General features: G+C 33.1%; 1 protein-coding gene across 2 annotated transcripts in view; it reads left to right on the top strand.

The window, feature by feature from the left end:
* The window catches only part of MS3_00004361 (uncharacterized protein), a gene marked incomplete at its 3' end in the record, with an annotated part of 58,537 nt that overhangs the window by 16,336 nt on the left and 26,709 nt on the right, over positions 1-15,492 (top strand). Inside the window, exon 2 of one of the 2 annotated variants that reach the window (XM_051212279.1) lies at positions 503-2,910. The exons of the other annotated variant lie outside the window; for it this stretch is intronic. The remainder of the gene's footprint in view (positions 1-502; positions 2,911-15,492) is intronic. 2 annotated transcript variants of the gene reach the window in all.

Below are 15,492 nucleotides of genomic sequence, written 5' to 3'. Positions count from 1 at the left end.
AGCTGGTTTGTCGTCTCCCACAGAAGGCTGTTGCTGATTGTATCCGGCCAATGGATGTTGAGTATCTTGCGTAGACAACTATTTATAAATACTTGTACCTTCTGGATGATGGTTGTAGTAGTTCTCTACGTTTCAGCTCCGTATAGTAGGACTGTCTTGACGTTCGTATTGAAGATTGTGACTTTGATATTGGTTGAGTTGTTTTGAGTTCCATATGTTCTTCAATGGTAGGAATGTGGCACTTGGTTTTCCAATCCTCGCCTTTAGGTCTGCATCAGATCCTCCTTGTTCATCGATAACGCTGCTGTTCAAGTACGTGGGAGTTTCCGCCTGTTCTAGAGTTTTCCCATCAAGTGTGATTGAGTTGATGTTCTCTGTGTTGTTTTTGATGATGTTGCTTTCTGTCTTGTGTATGTTGAGGCTTACTGATACAGAGACTGTTACTACGCTAATTGTCTTCATGTGAATTTGTTGATGTGTGTGTATGGGATAAGAGGCGTAGGTCATCTTCGAAGTCCAAATAGTCTAGTTGCATGCAAGCTGCCAATTGTATTCTGTGCTTCCCTTTGAGATGTCGAGGTCTTCATAATCCAGTCAACCACCAGAGGAAAGAGGAAGGAGTAGAGTAGACGGTCTTGTCTCACTCCACTCCTTACTTGGAATGAACCTGTCAGCTGTCTTCCATGCACGACTTCGCAATGTAGTCCGTCGTATGAGTTCCGGATGATGTTGACAATTGTCTAAGGAACTCCATATTGTCGAAGAAGTTTCCCTTATGTTATCTTGTCCACACTGTCAAACCCCTTCTCATGGTCAATGAAGTTGATTTATAATGACAAGTTCTATTCAACTGATTGTTCGACGATGAACCGTGGTGTTGCGATTTGATTTCTGCACGACCGATCCTTACGGAATTCAGCCTGTTGATCTCGAAGTTGGGCGTCTACTGAGTGAATCATACGATTCAGCAACACTCTGCTGAAAACGTTTCCTGGTACTGAAATTAATGTGATGCCTCTATAGTTCCCACATTTGCTCAGGTCTCCTTTCTTCGATAGCTTGATGAGGTATCCTTCTTTCTAGTCTGTCTGTGAAACTTGTTCTTCCTCCCAAATCTCCCTGAAAAGGACATGGAGCGCGTTTGCAACTATTTCTATGTCTGACTTCAGTGCTTGAGGTGGTATGTTGTCAGGTCCTACTGCTTTTCCACTTTTTATTTTTCTGATGGACATCCTGATTTCCTCGATAGTTGGTGGAGTAACATTTAATGGAAGGTCTATAGGTGTTTCTTCAATTTCTGGTGAATTCAATGGATCTGGTCTATTCAACAGTTTCTCGAAGTATTATGCCCATTTGTTCCTCTGTTCTTGGATCTCGGTGATTGTCTTGCCTTCTTTGCCTTTGAATGGTCTCTCTGGTTTACTATATCTCTTTGCTGGTTTCTTCGTAGTACCACATAGTTTTTTCATATTTCCTTCACTTGGAGCATTTTTCGCTGTCGTTGCTAGTTCTTCCACTTATTTCTGCTTATCGGCCTTAATGCTTTTTTTTTTCACTTGCTTGCGCCTTCCATTGATCTTCTGATTTTTTTAGTGATGCGAATATGATCAATTTAGCTCTTCGTGGTGTGATCCAGTGAGACACATGTAGCTTTGTGCATGCGTTTGTGCGGTAATGTTGTGCCGCCGATAACCATTTTTTTGAATCTACATAAAATTGCAAATCTGTCACCATTCTCGTTCGTTTCTTCCAGTCAGTTCCTGTCGTTCCATGATATCTTCATATCTGGTGTTGTCTATTCCGACTTTGGTGTTTAGATCTCTCATCAGAATGGTGAGGTCCTTTCTTGTACACTTCGCGATGATTGATTGTAGCCTCTCATAGAAATGATCTTTACTGTCGTCGTTGCTATTATTGGTTAGTGCATAACATTGGATAACATTCATTGTGACTCACTACTTTTTTGTTTTGAAGGATACTTTGATGATCATGGACCCATGAGATTTCCATTCTATAAATGTTTTACGTGCTTTTCTGGATAGCATCGGAATAACTCCTGAGTGTGCGAAGCATTTTCCTCTTCATGACCAGAGTACAACATCATCTCTCTCGGATATAATCTTTTCTGTTCAGCTTTGGTCCAATGGGTTTCGTTGATTCCGAGTTGTATCTCCCTATTTCCATAGCTATTTGGTTGGACATCCCGGTTTCACACATTGTCCAAACATTCCATGTACTTATATTAATTGTTGCTCTAGTTGTTACAATGGGCATTCACCTCACGAATTCTGAAGTATCTCGGCTTCACTACGAGACTTCATAATTCTTCTGAATGATGATCATTCAACTTCTAGTGCAGAGTTCAGGTGGGTTAAATTGTTTATTATGGTTAACCTTTTTTCAGCAAGGTTGTTTTCTACGAGATGGGTTTACCAACCACATATTCAACCCTCTTCCTTTAGGTGGGCTTGGGACCGACAGTAACCCTAGAACACCTACAGGAGGAGTTGGTTTACAAATTAGTAACTTGAAATTTGATATTTCCACTCCGATTCAGAACTACATTTAAATCCATCTTCAATTGATATTCTAGCGTAGGAGTTAAGGTAATTTTTAGTTGTTTACTGACATAAGTCCTATTCACTAGCCAATGAGATGAACAATAAATAATTACAAGGTCAGGTCAACAAAATAACCAATACAATGATGGACAAAGGTATTAATATCAGATCTATTATGAACGACCAATCATGTCCCAGGTTATTCGCTGAATCTTTTAAGAAACATGTGGAAAAAGTCTTGATAACTCACATGCTTTTTTAACGTCTATACTGGTAATTACCAGTTCAGAAGGCAATGGAAGATTTATAGATCAATAATAGAACTTAGCGAATATAATATTCATAAAATGTAAGTATATATTTAGCAATAAAATCTCATCATATCAGTTACATTTTATTAAAATGGATTTTTTTTCTATGCGTTTATTAAATTGTTTTCGATAATAAAACAAAATAGCAACTCCATTGAATGTTTGATTCTAATACTCGATTTTTCATAATAATGCTAAACTTATTTTCTGTTTATTTTCATCACCTTCAAAGTTTGGCTTTATACAACAAGAAAATATTTCAACATTTGACTGGTTTTGAAAACTTTTCTAGAAATATGAAGTTGATTGTTGATGAATTATTGGTGAACAATAGCACCGTTGGATGCTGGTTTAGTAGTCTAAAGGTTAGGCGTTCGCGCGTGAGACTGTTACGTCCTGGGTTCGACTCTCATGGGATGGGATCGTGGATGCTCACTGCTGAGGAGTCCCATACTAGGATGAGACGGCCGTTCAGTGCTTCCACGTTTTTCATGGTGGTCTAGCTTCAACTGACTCATGAATTCAATTATTAAATTATTGGTGAACTCCTTTTGAATATTTAGAAATAATCACAATTGATTGATCACTGGATGGTGATCAGTGTCATGTGTGTCAAGTCCTTATTAGTGCAGATCGAATGCTATCGACCAAGTTGCAATGTGGCCACCAGTCTAAATGACTCGACACTGCGTGCACTATGTCGAGATTAGATGGTGATTGGAGGTGGTCAACAGGAAACCCTAGACCCGGGTTTCGTGCTACTTGGCACTCGTCAGCAAGGTGTACCTGTAATCTTGAGGGAACTGGTGCTCCCTGACGGATTCGATCCCATGTCACTCAGCTTCACATTTTATTACAATTCAACGCTAATTGATGCAAGATGTGAGATACATTTCAGGCTGACTTGTACCACTGCTAAATACTAATTTTAAAGTAAGGTAATATTAAACCTGGAATTTTTCATTGATATCCGGCGTGGAGATCAACTTTTTTTCAAGTGTAATCCACTTATCCGGTACATGGCTGTTTACTGAGTTTTAAGTGATATTATCCAATGTGAAAACATCGATACTATCCACTTTACCAAACTGAAGTGGATGAACTGGTTAGAAGTTAAAACCGGTGATTCAGTGTCTTAAAGTCGATTGTTCTAAACAACAAGTCACTGTTGAACCTAAAAACTTAAAATTATATCATACCAATTAAACTGTATATAAAATAATTATCCTAGTTCCTAATAGTTGACACTGCTAATACTGATCAACTCATAAACTGACTGAGTTTATCTTTTGGTGTTATCTATCTTAATTATCGTCTTAAAGCACTAATTATACCGATAGAAAAGCCAAAATATTCCGATAAAACTTAAGCGGTCTATCATCAAAGTGGAATATAATGGTTTTCAAATACTTTTAGATTTTCATACTGTTTATTCTATAATAGTTTCTAATCCAGAATATGTTTAGTTACATCAAAATCATAGCATATTAGAGCATTTAATCTTCCTTTAAGTTAGGATTGACCATACTAAGTCATGGTATCATCCTAACTGATCGTTAAACTAATCTAATCAATATGGGTAAGTGAGGACCTCATGGTTGGAGTTTACATCATAAGGGTAATTGGTGTCTGATGATGTTGGATGACATAGTTTTTAATCGGTTGCAGATCCCGAAATCCATAATTATTTCATGCATTTTATTTGATAAATCCATTCCTCCTTTTTTCAAATTATTTTTCGCTGTGATAATTCACTTTCGTAATCACAAACATTACTGTTACTTCGACTACTTTACTTTCAATCTTCTTGACTTTTTCTTGGTGTGGTAGTATAATTTAGTAATTTGAATCGATGTATATTTGTGCCAGGTCTCACGTTGATTTGGCCGATCAACAGAAAAAAATAAAACATTTAATCATACAGTAAATTGTGTGATGTTAATTGATTTATGCACTTTCAAAATATGGTGCAGAATAAAAATACCAAGTGTTTATCAAGATAAAATTTAACAGATATTTTTCAAGGTAGCTATGATTCTAGTTTGGAGACAGTTTTCATCATAAAATGATATCGTCAATCAAATAATTACTAAAAATAAAAATACACAATAAACCTTGAATGTACGTTACTGTGGAATACTAAAGTATGATAAAATAGTTTACATCAAGGACTGATTTTAATAAGACAACTATTGAAAACCGGGAGGCACATCTTAGTATGCGACTCCTCGTGAGCGCGTATCCACTAACCTACTGAGGATCGAAATCAGGATCTTCGGTTGAGTTTGAGCAAAATGCTGTTCTAATTCATTCATATGATCAGCTGGATGTACTAATGTTTGATTGCTAATGTCCAGGTTGAGGCCCAAACTCAGTTCCCGTCACTTCAAGTGCATTATTTATTGATTTAGTGAGTTACAATAACCACATAACTTGTTCGTTAGATGTGGTATTATTATTTGTAAGGGATTGTAGTTTTACAATCTTAATATTCAAGACTTTACTTAAACATTTTACAACGACAGACAAATCCTAGGCAAGGTTACTACAAGCCATATGGAATTACCTAACCAAACAGCCCATATGCTAACAGAAACTTAGTATAGAAATTGGAAAACTTGAGGATACTTTAAGTTTCTGAGTTTTGGGTATACACTTCCACCATTAAGACATTCTGAATAGGCTTATTTTAAACAACAACGGTAATAACCAATAACTTTAAATACCTCCCCAAGCTTAATCGATGAGTTCAAATGTAAAGAAACAAAGGCTTAATACATAAAATAAATATACACTGACAAAATATTAAATCCATATTTTTGTTATTTTGTATAAAAACTTGTCTTGAAATAAAAAAATGTCTCCCAGTTACTCAAACGAAAATCAGGTTTTAAAAAATTTACTATACTCCAACGCTAACGTTTTTCTCTCCAATTATTTCCAGGCTGAAGTTGTACCCAACGCTTTCAATGTTTACTAAGTGTAAAGTAGCCAGCAATTTCAAACATTTTTCTGTCCGTTTACTGGTTGAGTATCATACATTAAAGTGTAGTTATCATTGAAGTTTTCGGATGGGTTCAGTGAGATGATGCATCGATATACTGCTGGTAGTAACATATTTAACTAAGTGTTTGGCGAATGAATGATAGTGAAGTTCTGGTTGTAAGTTCTGTTCAATTTTAGGCTCATTATTTGAATATACCCTCATCTCAGTAATTATTTCTTTAAACTCAAATTCATTGTCCATTAAGGTACCGAGTCACGATAACCAAACAACTTGTTCAACGGATATTATATTCATCATTGTTTAAAAGAACTGACTGATTCATATTATTAACAGACATTATTATTAATTTATTCTAATTACTTACTTCATGTATGTCACCTTTAATCTTCTTACAATAGTATTGTTCAACAGTGTTGTCATCGGTTCTAATTCATTACACATAGCTTCAATAAATATTATTAATATTTACGTTACGCGCGTGTACCTTTTAGTTTAGTCTAAAAACTTATATGAATGACTTGAAACAGAAGCTTTACTACTCAATTGTATACATTAGTACCAATCAATCAACCAATCAGTTGGTCAATTGAATGTTCAACGATTGATTTATTATTTTTTCTACAATTTTTGCTTTCCACCTCATTTCATCAAGAATAAAGCATGCAATCCAGGTTTTTTATTGTTTACTGCTTCTTATTCATTTGGAAATAATATGTTTTGTTTTAAAGTATTTATTTTTATATATTTCAACGAATATGTGATGATAAACATGCCCGTAAACTCAATATTCAGTTTTCCTATTAAAAATGGGCGTTTTCTTTATATGATAAAAATAAATAGAATGAAAAACGATTTTAAAAATAAGACGAACAGTTAAACATATTATCATTATTATTAGGTTAAGGTATACAGGAAGAGATAATCTCACTTTCACGGTTACTGTATACATATAATAGGTTACACTGTTCGCTATATATATATATATATATATATATATATATATATATTCAGCTTAAATTATAAGGCTAACTGCTATGTGAATAGATGGAAAAGTACATATTTAAAAGAGCAGTATAAAACTATCCATTCTATTATAGTCCTCTGATTAGCATTTTTTTAAAAAGGCTATTTTGTTCAATGAATTCACTGTAAAATAGGAAAATGGGAATTCTAGATCAAAGATGTATAAAATTATCAATTATTAAAATTAATAAAATTTAGGTCAATCTTAATTTATTACTTTTGATCACGTTACATATTCACCCTCATTATTATCTTTCATATTGATTTATCAAAAGAGTAAGTTTTAATTGATTTTCAAGTGATTGTATTGATGTTCAAGGTTGATATTATGGATGATCTATGAGATATAAATTTCTAAAGTATAAACATACTATTGTAAATAAGTAATATAGGAATACAGTATGAGAGAAGTCAAAAACAAAGCATTAATATCATGGATTAAGAAATAGTCATAACAAAATAGTTGATAAAGAATTTTGTTTACTCATTTGTCTCACCTTGAAGAGATTCATTAATCAATGTTACTAAAAGTAGTAGTCAAATGACATCTTTAATCCATAAGGTGTATTAGCCACATAAGAATGATTAAAATACAATGACTGCATATTATGTCATAAAATCTTGTCTTTTTTCTTTACTAGTTTTCTGTTTATACGTTATTGGATGACAGACTTGACTTTTTTTTCAATTAGATCATGTTATAACTCTTTTAAAACTCTCAAATCTTTATCACAATTTACTATAAATAACTTTTGATTGTTAAGGTAGATTACAGTTTCATTAAAGTTATAAACATACTCTACTTTTCAAAATCAATACTTAAAGGTAAATTTTATGAAATTCCAAATGATTATTTTTCCATTCTGTTTGTTCATCAGTCAAGTTATGGAAGTGACCTTCTAATAGTATATTTGTTGAATGAGGTTAATTTCTATCGATCCTAGTATTAAGAATTATCCTTTTTCGACCATGATCATGAATCCATTTGGAATTGACATTTTTATATCCATTCACAGTTGACCACATATACAGACCAATTTAATATTGTTCGGTAATTATTTGGAAGGACTAGTAAGAATTAAAGGTGTAGTTGAATAAAGGTTAATAAAGAACCAGGGTAGAGATGTAACATTCATTTGTATATATGTAACCTATTGTTTATTGAATAGTGACTAAAGTCTTGTTTGTCAGACCTTTTAATGTCGTTCGAATCCTACTAACCAAGTCCACACCAGCGACCTCCACAGTCAGATATCCTACCACTAAGCTATTCGATCTCAGATTATGAAGTTGTACGAAGATGATTCAAATCCCAAAGGATGCATCAGTTTAGGTAGGTCTTACTAAAGAGTGTCATCTAACACGAAACCTAAGTCTAAGAATTTCTGCTGACTATCTATAACAATCTAACACTTATTTGTATACTATTGTTACCTTGGTATAGAATTCGTTTAGTACCTGTGTGCATAATGTTTCCGTAAATAGGTTTTTCAGCTTCAAACATTTCCGGATATTGAAGGATCATCATCTAGAGAAAATATATTTCAAATATAGTTATTAATGAGTATTCGAGTATTTTTGCTATTATTTTGTCAAGTGGTTTACAGATATGCCACTCGATAAATTTATGAACTATTTTCGACGTCATACATTGTAATCAAGAAATCTGTAAATTGCTCAGTAATAATCTAACTGATCGATACAACAGTGAACAAATGACTTACCAAGGTTTTATAGTTATTATTATTTCATGATCTTTAATACACTGTTATTTTTTCTAATCAATGAATGTATTATTCCAAAAAAGATTCCATACTTTGAAAAGTTCCTAATTCGTATTGATCATTTACATTAAATTTAGGCTTAACTTACATTATTTTTCTGTAAGTCAGTATTAAACACTAAGTGTAGAATCATTCCCATCATTGTATTGAATTTTAAAGATTATAACTTTATTATCTTCTGTTTTTCCTCTCTTTCCCACTGTATTTACAATCTAAGATTGTTGACAGATAGCGCAGAAAAATTAATGTATATGATGTTTCAAAATAAGTTCAATCCATCATACAGTTTTGTTCTTTTCCAAAAAAAAATATTTTCAATTAAAACAGTGCATATATGTATACGTTTCTTTACGTAATAATGTAGAAATTCTTTTACTTAAAGATACATACAGTTTGCACATGATTTAAAAATGCATTTTCATACTCAAAAACAAAGAATATTTGAGCGAACAATTGTTTTCAGTAGATTCATCATTAGGCTCTACAGTTATAAGTCCATAATAAGACATGGATTAATAAGTTTAACAATGTTATTTTCTTTTTGATGGAGTTTTGTTCTCTGAGCTGGACAGTTTGGTCATGGAGCTATCATCGTTCTTCTGAACGAAGAAAGAACTATGAAAACTCCATGACCAAACCATCCATCAAGATCATCCACCTGAGCTACAAATCTTCTCCATCATCTCAATGTTATTTTCACACAATTTATAAATATGTTCAATGTTTTATTTGGGTTTTTTTCACGATATACGAAATTATTAAGACGCTCAGCGGAATGAAGAATAATATTGTATTACAATGATTACAGATATACGTTAAGCTTAAGAAATAAACTCATGGAGGCTTACAATACTAAATATAAACTATTACTTATCAATGTAAACTAAGTGATAATTGCTTCCAGGTAACCATAGCATTGTATAATCAGTGCGTATCTCATCAATGATAATAACGACGTTTGCTTTTTCATTAGAAAATCTTTTATTATTAAGAATTAAGCTGATGAGTAGCAAAGTTTAAGTAATTGTGGAAGTTGAATAAATCTATGCTCACTTGTTAAGCTGGCTAGCAATTCACTCAACTACAGATGGAATAAAATTATGTCCTAGATGGAGATACTGTTAAGTAATATTCAAAAAAGTATGAAACAAATTAAAAAGTTATTTATCACAGATGGTTTATTCGATTTTATCAAAGTTTCGTTAACAAAACATCTAATATTTTGGCCATGTTATAAAAAGTTGCATATTACTGATTTGTCCTGTAACAATTTTGGGATTATTATTAGATTAATGAAAGCTTAAGGCAATAAAGAATAAAACTTTAGGGTTAAAACTTTTTTATGATTAACATGTGATTCGGTACGGATGTGTATCAGTCTAAGTTGTTTCACCCTACACAAATGCAGCAATGCAGGTAGTTCACATAAGAAAAAAACTAAGGGGAGTTAATACAATCAACTACAGTCAGAGATCCTGACTAAAAAGAACAACTGAAATTAAAGGTTGGAAAGTTGGGAATGACACTCAATTCAAATCCCACAAAAACCCAAAGAAGGAATCCAACTATCCCATTGCAATCGATTTCGAGCCATTTCACTCAGAATCAACCATTAATTATGAGTATTGTGATGAACTCAAACAAGGAAATCTGTGGCATTTGATATGGATTAGATCAGAGTCAATGGTTTCGTGGACTGATATTATGTCTTGATTTATCCGAGCTGCTGTTGAGCTGGTCGAGTCAGACTAGGTGATGGCTAGGTATGATTAGCTTACTTCCTTATCAATCACTCAAATGTTTTCCACTAGGTCCACCAGCGTAAGGAAAGACTTGGAAATAGGTAGTAAGACACTCAATGAAATGTAGCATAAAGTTCAGTAGACGAAATTCATTTTGTAAGGAAAGTGCAAGTACTTAATACATAAAAAGGTGGAGACTGTGTAATCTCTAATAAGCCGACCACTGAACTTTACATGACCTATAACTTACTCTGTAATGATATCTAAAGTAACTATTCATACCACACGTTCAGACTCAACAGTTAAGTATTTAAAATAAATTTCCTGGATTAAAGATAACCGAGATAAACAATTCAGTCACTGACGATCTGTTGAGTATTAGAAGATGAAGGGAATTTAGTCGTGTTATTTCACTATTTGGCCCCAAAAGAGATTTATTGTGAAGTAATTAAATGAGCACTTATGAGGATGTAAAAGCTAATTTTTCATTTTTATCTAATGACTTCTTAGAGCCTGAAAGTATTTTTGTAAAAATGATATTCCCTTGTTCTCCTTGTTATGTTTAATAGATATATTAGTTTTACGGTGTATTCATTTATATTAAGTTTTTGGATTCATTTATGTCATTGTTTATCAAGCACCATCCTGAATTACATGGTATCATATCACGGTTGTATTGATTCTATTAAAATCCAAATATTTCACAAAAGATATATGTGATATATTTGTATGCATCCTTTGGTTAATATTATCTAATTATTGACTTCGTATTGATCGATTACAATAGTTTTTCTTAGCAAAACATTTGGCGAATAACTGGGTTAAGAGCAGTTATGTAAACCGGCATAATTTTAACCCGAGATTTATGTCGATGAAATAAAAAAATTATCAGAATGGGGATTTCTGGAGATTGTGGTAATTTAAAGCTTGACCACCATGGGAAGCCTGGAAGCATTGGACGGCAGTGAGCACCCACGATCATGCACTCAGGACTCGGACCTAGGACCTTTGGTCTCGCTCACGAACACCTAACCACTAAGCCGTTATCGAGCGGCGTTAATGTCTAACTTCAACCAATTCATGATATTGTGCCACCGTTCAAGAGGTACGTCCTGGAATTCTTGTGAGAAACCCTGACCGGTGAAGTTCAACCGTGTCCGTCGTGAGGCAGTTACTCACTGAAGACAGTGGTGGGCAGTCACAAAATATCATGGATTAGTCGAAGTTAGACATTAAAATCCGTTCGATAACGGCTCAGTGATATAGAGGCTATGCGTTCGCGAACGAGATCGAAGGTCTTGGGTTCGAGCCTTGCGTGTGGAATTGTGGATGTGCATTACTGAAATAAAAGACATCGCCAATATGTTTGTTATTTTGTTATGATTATTAAGTTGAGTTTGAATAATCATTATAATTTTTTGTTGTAACCAACATATTTCAGGTTTGTTAAGACAGTGTGTTTATTGAATCACTGGTACTGATGAAGCTGCTGAAAATATGATATGTATTTCCTTTTGCTAAATCCATTGTATTCACTGAATGCATAAGAAAGACTACCAATTATTCATGAGATGAATAAGAGTAAGCTCTTGATTAGAATATCTCGGAAATAATACTTTTTTTATTATAAAAGATGAAGTTTCACATTTACGCAGCAAAAATTTCAACATGTTTTGGAGTCAACGTTTACAGTATAAACCTTTGTTACTCTCGAATTGCCTACTCGTTTTTTATCATATAACTTTGTTCTATAACTTCTAACATCTTTCGTAAATTATACTTACAAATGTATCAGGGATTAATATTTTTAAGTTACTATAACAGCTCTTCCATAAAACAACAGAATTCCACCTGTTGAGCGTGGTAATTATGAAATCGTTAAGTTAGAGTCAACTCAAATCTCTTCAGAAAGCACCTGATAAGTGCCAATCTTATAGATAGCTTTTGGTCTGTGTTTTTTCCAACAGGAAATATAACAATATTTCGGGATTGACTTTTATGTTGGTGCGTAGAAGCTTGAATATACAGAGGCTAAAAAGCTTGAATATCTTTGATAAATTTATGGTGTCGTTTGATGTTTTTTCTCTTGTACAACAACATTTTTGGAACAAGGAATGAATTTCGTTTGCCAAAATTATGATACATCTTTATTAAAAGAAGAACTTATGTGTACTAAAGGTACACAATACCATTTCAATAATTTACTGTATTGTCAAATTTATGGAGTCTCTATAAGTGGCCCTTTGAATTTGTTTTTGGATAATATCTTTGTTGGAAAACGTGAACAGAGAAGATTGAAGCCTATTGACTTTGAGACACTGTTTAATAGTAGGTATGTTGACAATCCGTTTACTATTTCTATCAAACTTAAACATGCCACATATTCGCTTTTTCTTGAACAAACAATAAATACAAGAAACAGTAGATCAAAATAGCAAAGATATATTTCCTATGAAGATTTCTGAAACAGCCTTAATCTTGACTATGACAGTTTCTGTTTACTATACTGCAAAATAGAATTTATAAAAGCTCTTTACAGCTGAATTCAAAAGTTTTGTTCTGATGAGAAGCTTAATTAGAGACTTATAAATAGTGAAAGATATTTAATTGGAAATGGTTATTCGTAAATCTTCATTATTACATGTATAGTGGTAAACACTAAGAGTTTTAAGCATGATAGGGTTTATTCATAAAGGTAATAGGTTTATTATTGTGGCTTAAGTGAGCCATTTCTTAAAATAATCAAAAATTTCACATTCTACCTTCAAGTATATTTACCAACTTACAATACATATCCAAAAACACTGGGATCAGAAAATTAAATAAAAGAGTCCATCTGGAAATATCTGAATATGTCTCAATGAATTTATAACTGAAAACGATCAACATTTTCAATAATGCAATTTTCAAGAAAAAAATCATAATTGATAGCTGTCATACTATTAACAATTTAGAGTAAATCAAATTAATTGACAAGTAGACTAAATTCATTCTTATGATGATTATCTGCTAAAATAATTTTTATATTATTAAAAGACTTCAATTTAATTGATTAATTTAGAAAGAAAGAAATGCCACTCCATCATAATTATGTTAATCTGAATTCATTGAGGTCTATATAGTTCATTGTTACATTATTCACCTTGAGTTAAACGTTTTATTTTATGGTTTGAACTTACTTATTCCTTTAAATCTATATTATCAACGGAGTTGACATTTTTTTTCCTCATTCATTCATTCATTCATTCAAAACCAATGATTAACCCTTGTCCAATACATTTCAATTCAATTCATATATATTAGAAAATCCCTTTTAGAGTTTGTTAACAATAGTTGGGGGTTTTAGCTGTACACTATTGTGAATTCTTAAATTAAAACAAAACATATTGGGAATGTTTCCCAGTTTTTAATCGTTTCTCAATGAATAGAATTAATTTTAAATTTTAATAATCTCCATAATACACTAAGATTGATATCAGTATTATTTTACTGTAAAATATAGTTTACCTTTATGAATATATTTTTCCTAAAAATGTAGAAAAGATGTCAATCAAAGGGACTTCAATACAAAGACTGGATAACTAGGTGTTGACTACTCAGAAAGTTAGGGTTATTCATTCAGTCTCCTTAAACAATATGAACCAATCTCTGAAGCAATTACCCAAAACTAGAGAGTTTCAATCTTTGAATATTGAACTGGATCACTTCATTTCGTTTTACTAGTAATTCATACCAGATTAAACTCCGCCTTTACCTCTTCTAGGGCTACTACCGGTCGCAAGTCCATACATAAGAGAATGGTTGAGCGTGGGATCAACAACCTCATTCCATAGAAAAAACGTTGCTAAAAAACTCTAAAATAGATAAGCCTATCTATTATACATCATATTGTCAAGTGATGTAAGGAAACAAGTTATTGAAAATCATCTTATCTGTTCCTTGAAATATCTTGGATATAAGCATAAAGTGTTGTGGTTTCAAATGAAACTATTTAGTCCATAAATTAAGCTTTAAGAAAAAACAAATAAATTACATTTTCTTTAGAATTTTAATGTTTAAAGTACGTGTGTTGTGAACGAGAACTCAGGTGGGGAATACCAGTTTACTATTTAATACAAAATTACAGAACACTTTGGTAAAATATAAGAACCATACACTGAGTACTTCATTTGCAAATTTTTATCATATTTCCTTCACAATCTGTGTAACTCTTTCAGTTTATAATTCCTTCTTATTCTCTTCAACTTATTCTCCTTAACCTTCTAGTGTTACATACTACTTGTATCGATAAACATAAGTAGCATATACCATGCCCGTTCCTGTAATCAACTTTTCGATATTTATTTTATAATTAATTTCGGTCATTTATATACTTACTTACTTACTTACTTACGCCTGTTACTCCTCGTGAAGGAGCATAGGCCGCTCACCAGCATTCTCCATCCAACCCTGTCCTGGGCAATCCTTTCTAGCTCCGTCAAGTTGTAATTCATCGTTTTCATATCTGCTTCTATTATCCGACGCAATGTGTTCTTTGGCCTTCCTCTTTTTCGCTTCCCTTCAGGATTCCAAGTTAGGGCTTGCCTCGTGATGCAGTTCGACGATTTGCGTAATGTATGTCCTATCCATTTCCATCGTCTTTTCCTAATTTCTTCTTCAGCTGGAAGTTGGTTTGTTCTCTCCCACAGAAGGCTGTTGCTGATTGTATCCGGCCAATGGATGTTGAATATCTTGCGTAGACAGCTATTTATAAATACTTGTACTTTCTTGATGATGGTTGTTGTAGTTCTCCAAGTTTCAGCTCCATACAGTAGAACTGCCTTGACGTTCGTATTGAAGATTCTCACTTTGATATTGGTTGAAAGTTGTTTTGAGTTCCATATGTTCTTCAATTGTAGGAATGTGACCCTCGCTTTGCCGATCCTCGCCTTTACGTCTGCATCTGAACCTCCTTGTTCATCGATAATGCTTCCCAGGTATGTGAAGGATTCTACATCTTCCAGAGTTTCGCCATCAAGTGTGATTGGATTACTGTTCTCCGTGTTGTATTTGAGGATCTTGCCT

This window comes from Schistosoma haematobium, chromosome ZW (assembly GCF_000699445.3).
Source record: "Schistosoma haematobium chromosome ZW, whole genome shotgun sequence".
NCBI lineage: Eukaryota > Metazoa > Platyhelminthes > Trematoda > Strigeidida > Schistosomatidae > Schistosoma > Schistosoma haematobium.
The sequence above is the reverse complement of the archived record's forward strand: the minus strand, read 5'-3'. Positions and strand labels throughout refer to the sequence as shown.